The 17,746-nt window shown below is 35.6% G+C and overlaps 1 protein-coding gene and 1 long non-coding RNA gene across 5 annotated transcripts in view; one reads left to right on the forward strand and one right to left on the reverse strand.

Moving 5' to 3' along the window:
• The window catches only part of cv-c (RhoGTPase activating protein), a 116,716-nt gene extending 100,664 nt beyond the window's left edge, over positions 1-16,052 (reverse strand). For 2 of the 4 annotated variants that reach the window (XM_020942887.2, XM_086839799.1), the window contains exons 1-2: positions 15,886-16,052; positions 14,543-14,828 (exon numbers count right to left, since the gene is read on the reverse strand). The gene's annotated coding sequence lies outside the window, so the exon portion shown is untranslated. Of the gene's footprint in view, positions 1-7,423; positions 7,655-14,542; positions 14,829-15,885 lie in introns of those variants that run through there. The other 2 variants (XM_086839800.1, XM_020942888.2) reach the window with 1 other exon arrangement.
• Positions 1-17,746, forward strand: part of LOC147642663 (uncharacterized) — a 147,474-nt gene that overhangs the window by 104,867 nt on the left and 24,861 nt on the right. Inside the window, exon 3 of the long non-coding RNA XR_015273208.1 lies at positions 15,091-15,124. This is a non-coding gene — a long non-coding RNA (uncharacterized LOC147642663). The remainder of the gene's footprint in view (positions 1-15,090; positions 15,125-17,746) is intronic.

Below are 17,746 nucleotides of genomic sequence, written 5' to 3' on the forward strand. Positions count from 1 at the left end.
AGCCGCCACATCAGCGGCAACAGCAGCTAATTTCCACGCACAGTTGACGCGATCCGAGGCCACTGGCCAGCATGTGAGTTGTGAGTTGCACTTCACAGTGCCAGGGACCAGGGAACAAATACACTGAGATAAAAAGAATATAGAAAGAACTATAAATATGAACTATATAATAATCAAAATGTATTGTGTTTCCATCTAAATCCTATCACAAATAACTCAAAGAAAGATCAACACATTCCCTTGAAGTTTTTTAAGATATATTTGCATTAAATAGTCTCCGATTTAGCTAAGACTTTAGTGATGTTAGAACCCTTTAATTCTATCTCAACTAACTCAAAGAAAGATCAACACATTCCCTTGAAGTTCTTTAAGATATATTTACATTAAATAGTCTCCGATTTAGCTAAGACTTTACTGATGTAAGAACCCTTTAATTCTATCACAACAAAGTAAAGGAAAGATCACAAGTTCCTTTGAAATTCTTTAAGATATATTTAAATTAATTAGTCTCCAATTTAGCAAAGTCCTTTGTGATGTTAGAACCCTTTCATTTTTTTTGTCAGTGTCCCCCTTGGCTGACTGTCAGACATTTGCAACGCTCACCGGCAGCTAGCTGGCTGACTGGCTGACTGTCTGCCACTGGGAGCGGTGTGGTGGTGAGTAGTATCTTTGAGATACAACGCATGCCACACGGAACACGCCTGCACTAATGAAGTAATTCATTGAACCGTGCTACGCCATTGCCGTGGCCTGCCATTGCCATTAGTTTAGTGTTGGCTGCACTCGCTCCAGCTCCAGCTTCAGCTCCTTTTCCTTCTCCTGCTCCTGCTCCGATGCACTTCACCCACTCTGCACCGCCGCCCTTTTGTGTTTATGCCTTCTGGCATTTTAATGCCGCTAAGCCCTAGCTAGCCTTGTTTGCTTTTTGGCCAGAAAGGGAGACAGACTGCAACTGCTGCTGTTGTGTTTTTGGCAAACATCTGCAACTGCTGCGAGAGAATGTCCGCACTTCCTGGATGGGACATTGGATCACTCTGTGACAGGCGGGTCCTTGGCTTGACCTCGCCTTTAAGAATGAAAACATCGAACCAACTGACGGCAGCCACTCCTCGGTAAGGGGAGTTATATACCCGATCTTTGGGTATTATCTCGGCCGTCCGGCCAAGCCCATTGAGAAAAATGTCTTTGATAATTAAGCGGGTCGTCGCTCGGTCGATCGGTTTCCCATCCCGATCCCGATCCCGATCCTCTAGAGCTCTCTGGCTCATGGCACTCCACTCCACTCACATTCTAACGATTGCACTTTTACCGAAAAGCGCAAGAACTTTATCTGGCATGCCGCTGGACGTTGCCGCCAGTCAGGCAAATAAAGTAGCCTCGAGGCATAAATGGAGAGAAGAGTGAAGTGAACTCACTGGGAAAAATGTAGCGATACTGAATAATAAGGAAATTCTTTTTCAAATCCAGAGGGGGAAAAAGGAAAGTCTTAAGCTTGACTCTGAGTTGTGAAAGGAAATGGAGAAAAGGAGAATCTTTAGTGGGATTAGAGACATTCTTGTGAAGTGTAAAAATTATCATTTGGAAATTCTATTAACTTTCGCTTTGGGTTTTAAGGAGAACAGATTTTAAGATACAATATAAAATAAGAAACAGGTTTTGAATGGAAATGAAAATAAGAAAAGTTTACAAGATTGTTAAATGAATTCTAGGAAATTAAAAAAAGTTAGTTCTATAATTAGCATTTGAAAATTAGAATTAAATATAAGATATCCTTTTATAAGAAGGAAAGCTTAAGATAAACTGGATAATTTTTGCTTCTAATACTTTTTAAAAAATCATAACATTTTTAGTTTGTTATTTGTATTATTTTTACCATAGAAATATCATTCTTATTCTCAGTGTAAGATGGTAGAATGGCTTGGAGTGGTCAGTGGCATCATCTTAATAGAAATATGCGTGTGTCTGTGTGTGACGGTGCTGCTGTGTTGTGCTGCATATCAAAATCCATTAGTGGCTTTTGTAGAAATAATCAACAACGACAAAAACAAAAACAACAAAAAATAAATGTGAAAATAAAAACAGCAAAAAAAAAAAGAAAATGCAAAACGTTGGCAAACGATGCATCCGATGCACCATCTCTTTCCCGCTGTCCAACTAACTCTTCTTTCACTGCGGTTTTAGCGGTGGCCATATCCATATACCCATATCTGTGGCCCGGCTAAGTGAACATTTGTAATGGTCAGTCAGGCGGCCAGTGGCTCGTCTATCAGCAAACGCGTTTGTTTGGCTGTCCACACAGCGAACTAGCGGATACAGATACAATACACAGAACGAAAAATCTAAATTCTACAAAATTTATTTCAAATTGAATTACAAACATTAAATATATCAAAAGATACAAACGTTAACAGAGAGAACTAATGAGTCTCTTGGCCTAAAATGAAACACCTTCATGAACTCATGAGCTTAATAATCTATCTATTATAAATGATTATTGATATAACCATAAGAATTATAGATTTTTTCATTTCATATATCATATATCACTAGGAACAGAGTCTAGACCTAAGCACCTTTATGGGTTTACATTCATGAGTTTAATAATCTATCTATTAAAAATGATTTTTGATATAACAATATGAATAAATGAATATGAACATGGACTAGAACTAAGCACCTTCATGGGATTACACTCATTTATCTCTTATAAATTTATAAATAACTATGGATTTTTTCCAGTGCACCTCTATATATGTATCACTAGAAACATAGGCCAAAGAACAAAAAATACTAAAGCCTACAGAAATTGTCTGGCATCTAATCACTTGTTTTCGTTGTTCATTTCAAACAGAGCGTGTCGCGGGCATTTTGTAAAAAAATAAAAATAATTACAGAATGTTGGTGGTGCTGTTGCTCCTCTCTTCATTATCATGCCGCGATCCAGTGGTCGCAATCCGGTGGTCAGTGCCTCCTCCTTTAGCCATCCATCCATCCATCCACATAGTTGTAAATAATTGCATTTAATTATAAATTCTATAATGAGTGGAAGCATCGGGGGTATATTTTCTTTATTATTTTTCCCTCTTTTTATTTTCTTTGAACTCATTCAGCCCCACTGGCGATTAAATTTATCAGCGTCAAGTGCTTGGTGATTGACTTGTCGTCATGCAAATATGCTCGCATATTTGCATTTACTTGGCGGCCATAAATCATAACTTCCAAGCTAGATAATTTACGGCCCTGTTCCGGGCTTAAATGTAAACAACAACACAACGTCTCAGTCGAAGTGACGTCAAAATAAGGCATTCCTGGCATACCTTTTTCCGGGACTCTGGATATATATTCAACAACTATTCATTCCATTCATAAAACTTAAGGAAAATCGTTAAAAACGCACCAAAACCACGTGTCTCCGTGGATATTATTTATGCCAGATTATGCACATTGCGACCTTAACCAATTTATTGGGATATTTATAAATGGCGACATTTGTAGCCTTTTGCAACTCAATCGCTATATAAACTTTTTACGATCCGATGAAAATAACAGACGGCGAGCGTGAAAAACGTGAAAATTAAATCAATTCGGACAGGCCAGATGGAGCCAAATGCTGATTGCCGAGGATTTGTTATTTAATGGCACCAAGATCAACGCTAATTTTTTGTTTTTCCCTCTGCTTTTAATATATATTTCCTCTTCGTTGGCTGAATTATAAATCTCTTGTGAGAAGCAAAAGGAAAACAACTAATTCGTTGGCAAAATTTTGGCAATTGTTCAAGGCTGACGCACAAGTCAACCGGTGGTCTTTATATGAGAGGGATAAATAACGAACTAATTTTTGAAAGAAAATGACTAATGCCATTTCTTGTCACATTTGTGTATAATTAGGACTAAGCCTGACCCACAAATCAAAGAAGGTGTCAATAAATTTATACTTTCTGAGGAGCTTTTAAGGAAGATATTTTAAAAAAGGCTTCTACATAGCTAAATCTATAATTTCTACTCTATATTCTAGTCACAAATCTAGGAAAAACTCTTAACCAAATCAAGATGAAAGTTCTGGGCCAAGTTGTAGCTACTAAAGCCACTGAGACTACCAAATTAAAGCAACTCTATAGCCCCCTAGGCATACATATGTTTCTCTATTTGTTTGGGTTTCTGTATGTTTATTTATTTGTATTTGCTTATCAGCGGCAAGGCGGCGTCTCTAATTAATTTTTTTTCTTCTCTTAAAATTGGTGGTAGTTGTTGTTTTCCATATAAACATATACTTAAACATATATATATATTCGATGGCCAACACAGATCCGGCCCGTAGCTGCCCACATGTTCGTATAAGTATATAGCCGGCAAACTAATTAAGTCACAAATACATAACGCCAGGTTTTATCAGACCAAAGATAAAAATTACAAAAAAGTGGAAAAAGCAACAAAAAAAACCCAAACCGAAACGAAAAAGAAAAACCAAATGGAACTAGACCCGGCGCTATCAGAGTGAGTCCCTCTAAAAAAAACTAAGAGAGAGATTATCAAGCAAAAGACCCAACAACAAGCAACTCTTTTTTTTATCAGCGGCTAATGAATGCCAGTGATAATCGCGAAAGAGAGAAAATATGTATAATGAAAAGAGAGCTTTGCACGTGTGAAGTAAAATAATATTTAAAAACAAATAACAAAAAAAAAATATATATATATACATTTCCGATCGGCCATCGAACGGCCATCAATCACCGCTCTCAAGTGTCCAGCAATAATATTTATAATAACTTTAAAACGATTTTATTTCGCTGAGGCTCGCTCGGCCAAATGCCTTTCAACGTTTTCAATTTCATTTTATTTTTTATTTTTCGGAGGCCCCCTTTAATTGCCGAAATCAATTCAAAAAGCCAGTTGAACGCGTTAAAAGCAACTACAGAGGCAGCAAATAAACAAATGAGTGGCGGGGGAGATGAAGGGGGAAAAAACCAAATAAAAAAAAAATGTTCAATAATTATTAACAAGACGACGGCGAGTTCATTAGCGCCGCAGGCAAATGCTACAGTTCTGTGTGTATGTGTGTATATATACATATATATATTTTTTAAAGAAAAACACAAATAAATGTTGGGTAATTAAGACTTGTCTCTCATACAATGTATGGTACTCTGATGGCGGGTTCTGGGTGTTTAAAATAAAATCACTAAATGAACGTAATGTACGTGTGCAGAGAGAGAAATAATACTTGATTGGGTCATCAGAATATTTGCTAATTTTATATGGGAAAGATAGGATTTATGTTCAGATTTTAGGAAGTTATTTGTAATTCTTAGCTAGCCAGGAAAAGTAGGAGGTGTTCTTTGTAGGTAGCTCACTTGATAGTTAAACTATTCAATGTTTAACTTGATATATTTGCTAGAAATTGTTCATAGAAAAGGTCTTCTAAAAGTCTCTAAGTTCTCTGCAAATCCATATTTATTATTCCTACTTCAATTACAGCACCCCCATATCTTTAATAATCTTTAATTAAAACTTTAAATCTAAAGTTTCCCTCGGTGCATTGTTGGCTAAAAGGCGTTCCAAAACTTGTTCGACAACTTGTTTTGGTCTTAACATATCGACTAGAATCGCGAGTCAGCACCATATATCCAACTACCATATGCGATAATGCTGCTACGAGCACATGATATAATATAATTGGAATGCGCCGCACACTCTCACACAAACATCTACTTCGAGGTACTACTTACAAATATTCGTATAGCCGACGTTCGGAAAAACTATCTGCTGCTTTTCCAAACATTATCAAGTGTGGCTCGTACATACTATACTATATGGCTGGCTTACAGTAAATTTCCATAAATTTACATGCCATAAATCAAATTGAAAATGTGTTTTCCTCCGATGATGATGATGATGATCGCGCAGCTCTTTTTCCTTATCTCCAAATGGCTGTCTGTCTTGGCAAGGGACAGCCGTGCTGCTGTGTTGCAAACTAAACACACGCTTCTTATCAGTCGAGTTCAGTGCAGTTGCTGCTGACAAAGTGCAGTCAACTCGGATCTCTCTTCGAGCTGCATTTCGATGACTAAGTTCCAAGCTCTCTGGCTTCGAAGACACCAAGAAAGAGCCCACGCATTGGGAGTTTTCTGTGTTGTTTTTTCTTAGTTTTTATTTTTTATTTGGTTAAACCACGATGCCGGAGAGCAGACAGCCAAAGAATGGCAAATGCTGACGCCGAAAGCGATGAACTCATTCAATTCTTCATTCATGCAGCGGCACAGCAAGACGAGTAAGTGAGAATGAGTGTAGTTCCATTGAATCGACCAGGAAATACTTGGTATTTATGATGGTTTTTGCGGTTTTCTTTTTGACAGAGAACTATCTTTCTATATAAGGGTTAAAGGGGTTATTTTATTATATAGGTCCCAAGTAAACGGTGCTTAAAAATATAAAACTATCTTATAATCACAAAATTGCATACCAAATTTGATACTCGTAGGTCTTATAGATCTTGAGATCAAAGGAAATTACTTAACGTTGTTTTTTTTATTTCCTCATTTAATCATAAGAAAGATATTATATTTAGGAAGAGGTTTATATATCCCTTGAAGGCTTTTCTGATATATTTTGTTCAAATAATGCCCTTTTCATTGTTAAAATGTTATAGGAATTAAGTCTGCTTTGTTTACATAATGAATTTAAATTGCTACATAAGCTCACATACCAAATATCAGAACCGTATCTCTTTTACTTCCCAAGATCACATAGGATAGTTTGCTTAAATTTCATAATGAAGCAGTTATATGTACCAAACACTCTCACTATTCGATTATACCCCATAAAAACTCCACTTTTGCAAGGTATTTAAAACAGACAACAGTCGTTTTATTGACTGCCCGCTAAAATGTTCTGAACACGCCTAATGGACTTCTCCAGCTGTCTCGTTGAACGAAGGAAAAGGTGCTGTTGCAGCGGCAATAAAACGTGCAAAACAACAGGAAATTTCAAACTTGCCAAATGGGGTTCGATCGTATGACTAATTCACACACAGTTTGGTGATAAAGTTCACAAGGTGTATTTGCACATGCTTAGTGGGGAGCTTCTCTGCTCTGCTCTCGATCCCTGAAAAAAAGCAATTGCAGCTTTTACTCGGCAATTACGTCACCGACGAGTGGCGAGCGTCTTTAGTGCTGTCTGTCAGCTTGTCAAAAAAGAAATGAAAACAGCAAAAATTGTACAATATTTTGTTGTTTTTTTGCTCAAGTTGGACCGACTTTCTTATTGCATTCGGCAGACGACGGCTGCGGTATAAGTATGTCTCTGAGTCAGTCAGTCGATCGCATATGGCGCTATTTACGACTATATTGGCTACAACACTTGATAGCACTCTCAGCGAAAATGCACGTCTACGACGAAAATGTTGAACTCAGCTTGAAAAACTTACGATTCTGACATTGAAGAGACGTCCAACACAAGTCAACCAACCTGCAAAAGAAAGGAATATGAAAAATTAGTTGATTTGAATTTAAATAAGAAAAGAAGTAGCTGTGAACAAATATTTAAAAATTCATTTTGTATTAGCAATTCTAAAGAGCTTCCAGAGGAGACTCGCGATCGAATAAGGTCGGTTTGAGATGACGGGGATTTCACTTTCAGAGATGAGATCATTATGATTGAATGAATAAAATTATTATTTTTGAAATTTGCCAATGAAAAGGTGATATTTATTGGCAACTAAAAAATAACCGATAACCCTAGGCACATGCCAAAGCCGAGTAGACTATCAGCAAATGAGCTCATCCCACTTAAACGCTAAGGTCATTTGCCATTATTTTTTACGATGGCGCCTCATCTCTCAGCACATCAGATTCTATCTATGAGTGTCTCAAGAATATTTACACACATTTGTATAAGGACCTACAATGTGCATATAGCATTTATTTACAATCTCGTTTTTATCACGTAGCCATGATTCACACAAATTCTAATCGCAAGCAGAGGGTTTGCAATAAAAATTACCAGGGGAAAAATTAATCAATTATTGTGAGCGAGGCAGGCGTGTAACTCAAATAAACAACAAACTTAATTAAAAAACCAAAAATGGGGCGCAAAAGTAAACAAACCGCCCACACAGAAAGCACGACACTCGCTCAGGAACTGCAGACTGCACAAATTGAAAAACAGAGAAAAAAACAAAGTAAAATTTAAAAGCGAATTGCACTTCAGCGTACAATGGCCATAAATATGAAATTGTATGGTAAATTAATGCTATTATAGCGTCTAAAATCCAACACACAAGAAATAGAAGAAAAATGCTTAGAAAAAGACCAGCAAACAACGGCTAAATAAAGAGCCATATTTGAAGACCTTGTACGTGGGCTGCCTACACAACCAGTTCGCGGTTTCTCAGTTTATTTCAATTTTGTGTGTGCCGCCGTGTGTGTGTGAGCCGCCGCCAGTCTGACTTGGCCGAAACCAAGTTGGCCCGGTCTGGGCCGGCCAAACTCCATCTCCTTAGACTACCAATAGCAATAGCTTCACTTGTGCACAGGGGAAAATATTTAAATATTCTTATAATCTTATAATAATGTGGATAAGAATAGGTGCAACATCGTTTGCTTTCCTTGAGTAAATATCATACTGAAATTTAGAGATATGATATAATAATGTAGATGAATTTAGGGAAAATATCCCAAGCTTTTTTTCAGTAAATATCATATTGAAGTCGTAAGATTATAAAATATAATATATAGAGATAGTTTCTGGCCTGAATCAACAGAAACCTTTAATAATATTTAAGAATTAAGAAAAATGAATGTTTAAGCTCAATTCTTTAAAGTCACTGTATGCTTAACAAAGAATATGGTTAAAATATTAATCATATTTATATTTATGTATCTTATTAAATATATATTAACAAGAGCATTAATATTAAATAATAATTGACAACATAGTATGATGTATTTTAATTAGATTTTAGAGGCTTTAATCTAACTTTTATCATATATTAAAGTCAGAATACAGTTTAATTTATATGTTCACTACTCAAATAGATCAAAAAGTAATATACTAACGTTTTTAAAGATCTTTAGATTACCTACGTAAATTAAGGCTGAAATGTTGTATAATTTTCCAATACCTATTCTTGGGCTATCTTTTCTCCCTGTGTATATACTATACTACCGACTGACTATAGCAGCGTTTCAGTTTCTTCGTTCATATGTATACACCTATATCTACATATATGTATAAGGCGGCAGCACTTGATTTGCATAACAAATGCAGCACCAGCAGCAGCAAAAGGCAAAAGCCACATCCAAAGCAGAAGTAGAAGCGGCCTCAGCTCCACCGAGCCGTGCCAAAAACAAAAGCCAACTAAATTGTTGCAAAAAGTAAAAAATATAAAAAATAAAGTATAAAAATATATGTAGCGAGTCGCTCAAAAATTCATCAAATGCGCACCCAAGAGTCAAAAGCTCGTCGCGCTCAATTACCAGAAATTTCACTCCATTAAGACACACACCTCGCGCGTCCATAAAAAGTGAATGTCTATCATTAAGACAATTTTATCCAACGCTTTTTTCGTGGTTTTTCCTTCTCGCAAATATACTTTTTTTTTCTTTCTTTCTCCTGGTGTCTTGTTATGGTATATTTTTTTTTTCACCGTGTTTTGCATCCGCTTGAACCAGCACTTTTCCATTTCCGCTTTAATGCCAAATTAATTGAGCCTAATTACGGCCAATTGAGTGCCACGGATTAGATCATCAGAGAGAGAGATCACCTGCCGTGACTGAATTAGTGATTTTTGCCAAAAAAAAAAAAAATAGAGATCTGTCCGGAAAGGCAACGGGCTAATAATAAAACGAAATTAATAATAACCGAGTTCGTTAAGAAATGCTAATTTTGCTCATTTTTAATGACGCCCTTCGCTGGCAGGTGAGATAATGCCACCATAATTTCTAAGGTGACAAAAAAAATAAGTTGACACCTACGCACCAGGCGAGACGTGTCAACTGAAGACAAATTGGCAAAATTTGAAGTATGCCATAAAGGGAATTACCGGTCAATAATTCTACGTGTCCAACAGAACTAGCCCTTGGGGCCTTTGGGTGTTATATATACGCATTTTATTGAGGTGGAAAATGAGGGGGAAAAGGGCTGACTGAACCAGGGGGATTAGTTTCTTTGGAAGCCATTAGTCAGCGGGCTTCGATTGCGTAGCACGGTTGTTGTGTCCGCCCCGATTTGTTTGCATTTTCACATTTATTTATCAACAAATTACGCTGTAAACAAAAGCAAACAGACCGAGCGAGTAAAACGAATGAACGGACATGGATGTTGAGTGCTCAGTGCAAGCTCGTATTTGTACTATGGCACATACCTCAAAAGTCCGGCCAAAAGGTTAATTATGCAGCAAACGACTGGGAATTTTACAATACTACAAGTGCAGAGAGAGAAATTATTGAGGGGGAAGCTAATATAAATCATAACATTATATCATATTAAACAGGGCACTTAGAAGATCACTTTTATATTTACATATGCATTTTTGCAGGAATCTTTAAAGAAATTGTATATTAATTGGCATAGGAAAAGTTTAATCAAAGAAAAAATATTTAAAAGGAATTTAGATTTTGAAAAATTTATTTAAAAATATATTTTAAAAGTAAGGATAGTAAGGATTCTTTCCAAAAAAGATTTAAGCAACCTTTGAGTATAAAAATTGTCAGAAAAAGGAGAAGAAGGCTCGACTCTTACAATAAGTATTTCCTTAGCAAAAGTAAGAACATTTCAATATAGTATAATAACTATATGCAAGTCAAGAATATTTTCCATTATTCAACGATCTCTTTTTCAACCTTAAAAGCATTTAAAATTAATTATTTCTCCACGTGCACGTACATACACCATATATTTTTTCTTTTCTTCTGGCGAGAGAAGTTAGTCAGCTCGTCAGCGCGGTTCGTCAATCATTTTCTGGATGGCTTACATGAAAATCGTGTTTGGTTTTTTTTTTCTCTCTCTCTATTTTTTCTTTCTTTTGATTTTCAGATTGTTTTTTTTCTGTATTTTTACTCTGTTAAACGTTTTCACTGCATTTTTACAGCCAAACAAATTTTTTGACAAGCAACTGACAGAAATTGACAAGCGGCCGAGCAATGGGCCAAAATGCTTTGGGACCAAAAAATAAAAAAAAGAACACTCTGAGTCGATGTGAAAGATGGTTCCAGCTGTGAAAAGGTCAACATTCAGTCTGGAGACTATAGAGTATAGATTGTTGGACTTATGCTGGGACTCTGTGTCGTGCAGAGTTATTGCCTCATTGTGTTGTGTGTTGTGTGTTGCCTCACTTTCGAAGCCGAAAGAAATGAAAAGTGTGTGGCCCCTGAGAACCCGAGAAAGGCATTTCTTCGGGCTAATATTGACAAATTAAATGCAGGTTAATGTGTCTTTAATGTTTTCCTTTGCTTCGCAGTCTTTTCCCCCTATCTTTCTCTAGACTTTCTTACTGGATAGAGAGATTTTTCGATCCTAGAAAATCCATACCATTGATGCAACATATGTGCGCACGCCGGCAAGTAAAAATACACAAAAGATCGCCGCGTATCTTTAAGAACCAACAACATAAAACGCAAAGATACACAGATACGTTTACGGATACGTTGCAGAATGTGCGTGTGTGTGTGAGTGTGTGTGTTTTTGTGGAAAAACTGGCAGCCAAAGGCAAGGCAATTCAAAAGTCATTGAGGCGCAAAAGTCAAGCATAAATATTTCAAATAATGTTTGCTGGCCCCGCTGGCATTGGGTCTTGGATCTCGGGATCTTTGGATCCCGGGTCTTTTCGCTTGTATTTCCACCAGCTGGGGTGTGTGTTGTGTGTGTGTCTAAGAGTGTGTGTGGCATAATTTGGTGAGAGTTCGAGTTCAACAGCTGAACAAAAACAGCACCAAAGCACATTAACTTTGAAATAAGAACAACACCATCGAACTCGAAACTATACAGGGGAAGAAATTTTCAAAAATCAAACTAAGAAGGTTTCTAATACTGAAAGAACTTAAAAAATGCTATGGTTTCAAAACTAAATAAGAAAACATTCACCAAGTATTAATATTAATATTTTATTTTCACATTTTCTATTAGAAATACTTCATCTATAAGTTCTCTTAAAAATTCTCCAATTCTAATTCTCTAAACATGCAACAATTATTTATATTAATATTGTATTTTAACATTTTCTACTAGAAATACTCCATCTAAAAGTTCTCTATAAATTCTCTATTAACAATTCTTGCTAATTTTAAAAGTTCTTAAATATAATCTAGTACCAATTCTTTCGGTGTACCAACCAGAGAATAGAGAATAGAGAATAGAGTACAGAGCATAGAGAACCGGAGAATTTGAGAACCAGAGGGGGTGCTGATAGGAATAATTTCAAAAGCAGATAAACACACTAAGAGAGAGAGAGAGAGAAATAACAGAAAGAGAGGGGCACCGGCAGCGGGTGTTTTTTTTTATTTTTTTCTGTAATAGACAATGTCTACGCTGATGACCTCAGTTAAAAATAAATAATGCCTTACATTGTTTGGAATTAGTGGCTGTTTTCTGGCTCCAGATTGTGTAGATTTCTGCTTCCCCCGCCTGAGATTCTTTACTGGCCATAAGTTCAGGGTGGCGCTCAATGCTGATCATGGGGATCATGGAGCTGCTTGGGGTGCCCAAAACAAATCATTTTGTCAACTCAGCCGGTGTACCACGGCAGCTGGCAGCGGAGACACATGCATATTTGTGTAAATTCTTGTACGACATTTATCACACACACGAAATTGATGAACCTGCCCCGCCTGATAAATGTTTTTGTGAACAGTCAGACAGGCAAAAGCGGGGAAAGCGATTCAAGTCGGCGGAAATCTGGTAGAGATTAACATTCTAAGTGAGTGAGAGAGGATACAACAACTTTGGTCTTTTTCTTTTTCTATTTTTAATTTTTAATTAAAACGAATCGAGGGAGATTTCAGGGAAAGATTCTAACTTAAACTCAGGGATTGAAGGGAGTGATTCCAACTTAAACTCGGGGATTGAAGGATCTATTTGATGATAGTATGTATTTTTATTTAAATGTTGTGACTTTTTAAGGCTCTTAAAAAGATAGTTTAAAATTGAAGATATTGTAAAGTAAAGTTTAGAAATAAGTTGAAATTTAAACAACGAATATATTAAAGAGGGCTTAAAACTGAGTTTTACTTATAGAATTTGTAGAGTAAAGCTTTGAAATACATTCATATTTAAATAAGAAATGTATTTCTTAGAATCCTAAACAAGTAACTAACTATTACATATGTTTTAATTATAAATAATGAATAAACTTTCTGCACTTTTTAAAAAATGTAAAGTATTGTCTAATCTGCATTTGAAATTTAATGAGGTACTCAATTCCTTGTAATTTTTAAGAAATTTAAATAAGTTAAACTCATGTTTATGTAGCCTTTTCCCTAGCCGAAATATTGTTTCAGTTTTATTTACCTGAAATTGGCTGGTTTATCAACCACCGAGCACAAGTGTTTCGTTGTGAACTTATTTACATACATATCGGTACATATGTATACATATGTGGGGTAAGACACACAACAAAGGCCAGAGACAACGAAACAAGTTTATATACATAAAGGTAGATATATATAAACATATAAGGTGGCTATACCTATGGCTATGCTGTAAAAATTAAAAACAAAATACAAAAAAAAGGGCGAACCATATCGAGAGCGTGGCTGTTATGGCAGACAAAACGGGTCCCCTGTGTTTGCCGTTTAAAGGGGGTTAAGCGATCGATGACGCACCATATAGAACCGGAAATTTCATTATTTAGCTTCGAGTTCTCAATAACTATGCAAATCAATGGGCAACCGTTGTTGTTGTTGTTGTTGTCGGACATTCCCATGAAATCAGTAAGAACAAACGGCAACGAATTTTAAAGCAAGGTAAATAATAATCCAAAACAAGGGGGTACAAAAAAAACTACCACCCAACAAGAGTGTAAACAAACTGCATGACGATTAAATGATTTATGAATCGAAAAAACCGCAGAAGCAGCAGCAGCGGAAATGCTTGAAGAACCCCAGAAAGCCCAAAAAAAACTGATCAAAGATAACTTGCAACAGAGAACTTGAGAACTTGAGGCTTGAAGTGATGAAAGAGCGCGTCGGGGCAGATAATGCCAGCGACTAACTAACTGTAAACATATATTATATAGGTTATCACTATCGTTTTCAAGTCAAGTCGGCGACTGACAAGATAAACGAACTAAGAACCAAGTGCTGAGAACCGAGGTGTATCTAACTTTCGAGTGAAAGTAACCTGCAGGGGGGGAGAGGAGGAGACTAGACTATCACCAAAATGTATCTAAACTCTGACGTTTTGTTCTAGGAACTCCCCCCTAAGAGAGGGAGAGATACAAGCACTTATAAACCCGGCAGATCTGCAGATCTTTATGGTTCTCTCGAGATATCTCCGTGTGGTTCCTTATTCCACTTTTGTTTACACACCTCCACAGATAAGCTCTATTTACCTTTGTTTTTTTAGATGCGTTTGCAGGGAGAGAGTATCTGTAACTTTGCTTTTTTTTGTTTCACAACACCAACGAAATAGTATTTCGCTTTTCGTATATATATTTCACAAAACTTTTTTAAATATAAAGATAGATATTGCTTTTGCTTTTAATTTCGAATCGTTTTGTTTTTTTTTTTTACGTTTAATCACTTTAATTTATACTTTTTATATTTTGTTTTGCGCTCGTTTTCAACAACAATAACATTTCGTCATGTTTTTGTTTTTTTTTTTTGTATTTATTTTTTCTATGGGGCGTATGAGAAATTTTTTAGTAATCGAAATCGAAAACAAAGGCACAACACACACGCGTTCTCGTTCTCTCACGCATTTAGAGCGAAAGAGGTGGGTAAAGGGGAATAGTGGAGGAGAAGAGGAAGCGAGAGATAGGGGAAACAGAAACACACACACACAACAACACACACCGAACGGAACCGAACCGCAAAGAAAACTGATTTTTATGCACTATTTAGCTTAATACTTTTTCCTGTTTGTTGTTTTTATTTACAGTGAACTCTCAATGTGTGGAAAACAAAGGAAAAGGGTGAGTTTTTAAAATGAAATTAAGTTTCAAATATTTAAAAATATAACAATAAAATATTTATGCTTGTTAGAAGTAAGCAAAACCTATTATTTCTTCTGTTTTTTACATGAGTTAGCTCCAGTTATTTATTCTTCGAAAAGAAAAATATAATAATATTCAAAACAAGAGATTGGAAAACTATTTTAAACTAGTATTGAGCAGCTTTCAACACTTTTATTAAGTCACTGCATTTAATTGAATTTAAACATGAAAACATTTCAGGAAAATATAAGAAAAATAGATAGTTTATGTTTAACATTTTCTGATTCATGCTATTACACTTCCAATTTTTATTCTTTTGAATATGTTAACTTTTTTTTAAATGTTTAGTATCCATTATAAAACTCGAATAGTTAATTTTCCCTAAGGTAAAACTGTAGAAACCGTGCGAAATTTAAGCCAAAATATGCAAGAGCTGCCATGACAAACGATGCGTTTGTTTTGTTTTCAACTGCAATTTCCGCTCTTCGGTTTTTTTTATTTTATTTATTTATTTACTTGTTTGGAAGCGAAAAACAAACGTTTTCTTTCTTATTAAATCGAGGGAGCGAAAGAGTAAGTTACTCTACATGTGTGTATAGTGTGTGTGCCTCTGTTTATCGCGGTTTTGGGTTCGGTTTTGGTTTTGGTTTTGGTTTTCTCCGAAAAATTCGTTCACGCCCGTACCGTTCGTAACCCATTCATAAAGCGAATCCCACAGATACACTCGCGCGCACACTCACAGTTTCGTATCGCGATAATCGAAGTCGGGTATTTTGGAACTTTGGATCCCAGAATCGTTATGCTCGCAACTGCCTGTTATTTCTGTTTTTAGACTGTTCACGACGACGCTCTGCGAGCGACTGTTTGAATTTTTTCAAAAAGTGCGCCACGGTGCTCGTGCGGCACCGAACGTGCCTTCGGTTCGTTTGCGAGAAACCAGAAAATGCTCTCTTCAAGTGCTCTTTAATGTATCTGAGAGATACTCTTTATACGCAGGCTTTGTAGAATCAAAACAATGGTTAAAAACTAGAATGTTATATTAAATAACATGAGCTGTATTTATTATAATTAAATTGAATTTCAATATAATTCGTAAAGCCTTTTAAAATTTATTATTAAACGAATAAAACTTCAAATTAAAACCTTTAAAAGTATTTTTATTTTTTTTTTTTAATTACAATTTGCTTGAAATAAGTTAGTAGGTCCTCGGAGACTAAACTTCTTTAAACCTCAGATAACTACTATGATTTTTAATTTTTAAAATAATTAAAAATACATTAAATATTCGCTTGAAATGCATTTTGTATCTTGAAGATACTCTCTCTTATGCTCTCTTTATCTCACAGATACTCTTGTACTGTTAACAACCTATAGTTGCGCTCACTATGCGCTCTAACAGCTCTTTTTGAGCAGCTAACAGCGCCGATCGAAACAGCATCAAACATGTTGCAGCTTCAAGCATGAAAATTATTTGAGAACTGTTCATTGAAAGTAAAACCAAATGAAAAGTTATTGAAAATGGGAGAGAACTCCAGCTGAGTGCACAGAAAGAAAATGTGAAATAATTAATTTAAAAATTGTAAATATTCCTTGAGATAAACCTTGCCGAAAAATATATCTATCTATCTGTCTATCTATCTATATTCTATCTATACCTCAATAGGAAAGTATTTAATTAAAAAAAATTTATAAATATTACATGCTTTAAATTAAGTATGTATTGTTTAAAAAAATAACTAGTATTTTGAATACCAAATTTGGGAATTTCTATAAAAATGATAAATAATACCTTATAATTAAATATATTTCAATATAGATAGTACTTTGAAGTCCTCAATTTTAAAAGTAAACTATTCATACATGGATGTTCCTTTTAAGATTATTACTTCATTGCTCATTGTATTATTTAAAATCATTCAATATTAACTTAGGAGCTAATGTTCTAAACGCTATACTTTTTCGTCGTTTGACAAATGTTTTCCCAGTGTGTTCATTGGGGGTTTTTGTGTGTAAATTTACACACTTTTCAATGCTAACAAGCGGTGATAAAACCCCATGTTAGAGTCTCTCCTATGGCTTATTTAGTGTGTGTGTTTTCGGTTTCTGGATTTTATGGACCCGCCGCCGCTCTCATCTTTGTGCAGTCTGGCCGTCGTTGCGTTTATCGTTTGTCTTAAATCTTTCAGGCCTTATCAGTGGGGCATTGTCTTATCTTCGGATTTATGACTCGACAGGCATTTAATAGCCGTCTAGTTCCCGATTCCAGGAAGGCATCTTAACACTTTCGTTGTCTCAATTTGATTAGCGCCTGCATGGGGTTAACACTTTCTCAAACTCTGGCTAAGTAACATTTAAACAAAAGTTTTGTATATAAGCGGAAGAAAATATTTAGATATCTTGAGAGTGAAGGCTTTAAACAATAAATTACTTGTACTTTGCTCTAAGATAGTTTACCTAATAACTTTGTTAATTTAAAGTTTCTATAATATATATTATAGACGCCTTTTTCCAGTTCATTAGTTTCGAATGCTAAGGAATTAAAGCTAATAATTAAAGTCTTAAAAAGAAAATTATACACTATAGTATTTCTTAGTTAATTAG

Source organism: Drosophila serrata, unplaced genomic scaffold, assembly GCF_035046125.1.
Source record: "Drosophila serrata isolate PLE 108 unplaced genomic scaffold, ASM3504612v1 contig_376, whole genome shotgun sequence".
NCBI lineage: Eukaryota > Metazoa > Arthropoda > Insecta > Diptera > Drosophilidae > Drosophila > Drosophila serrata.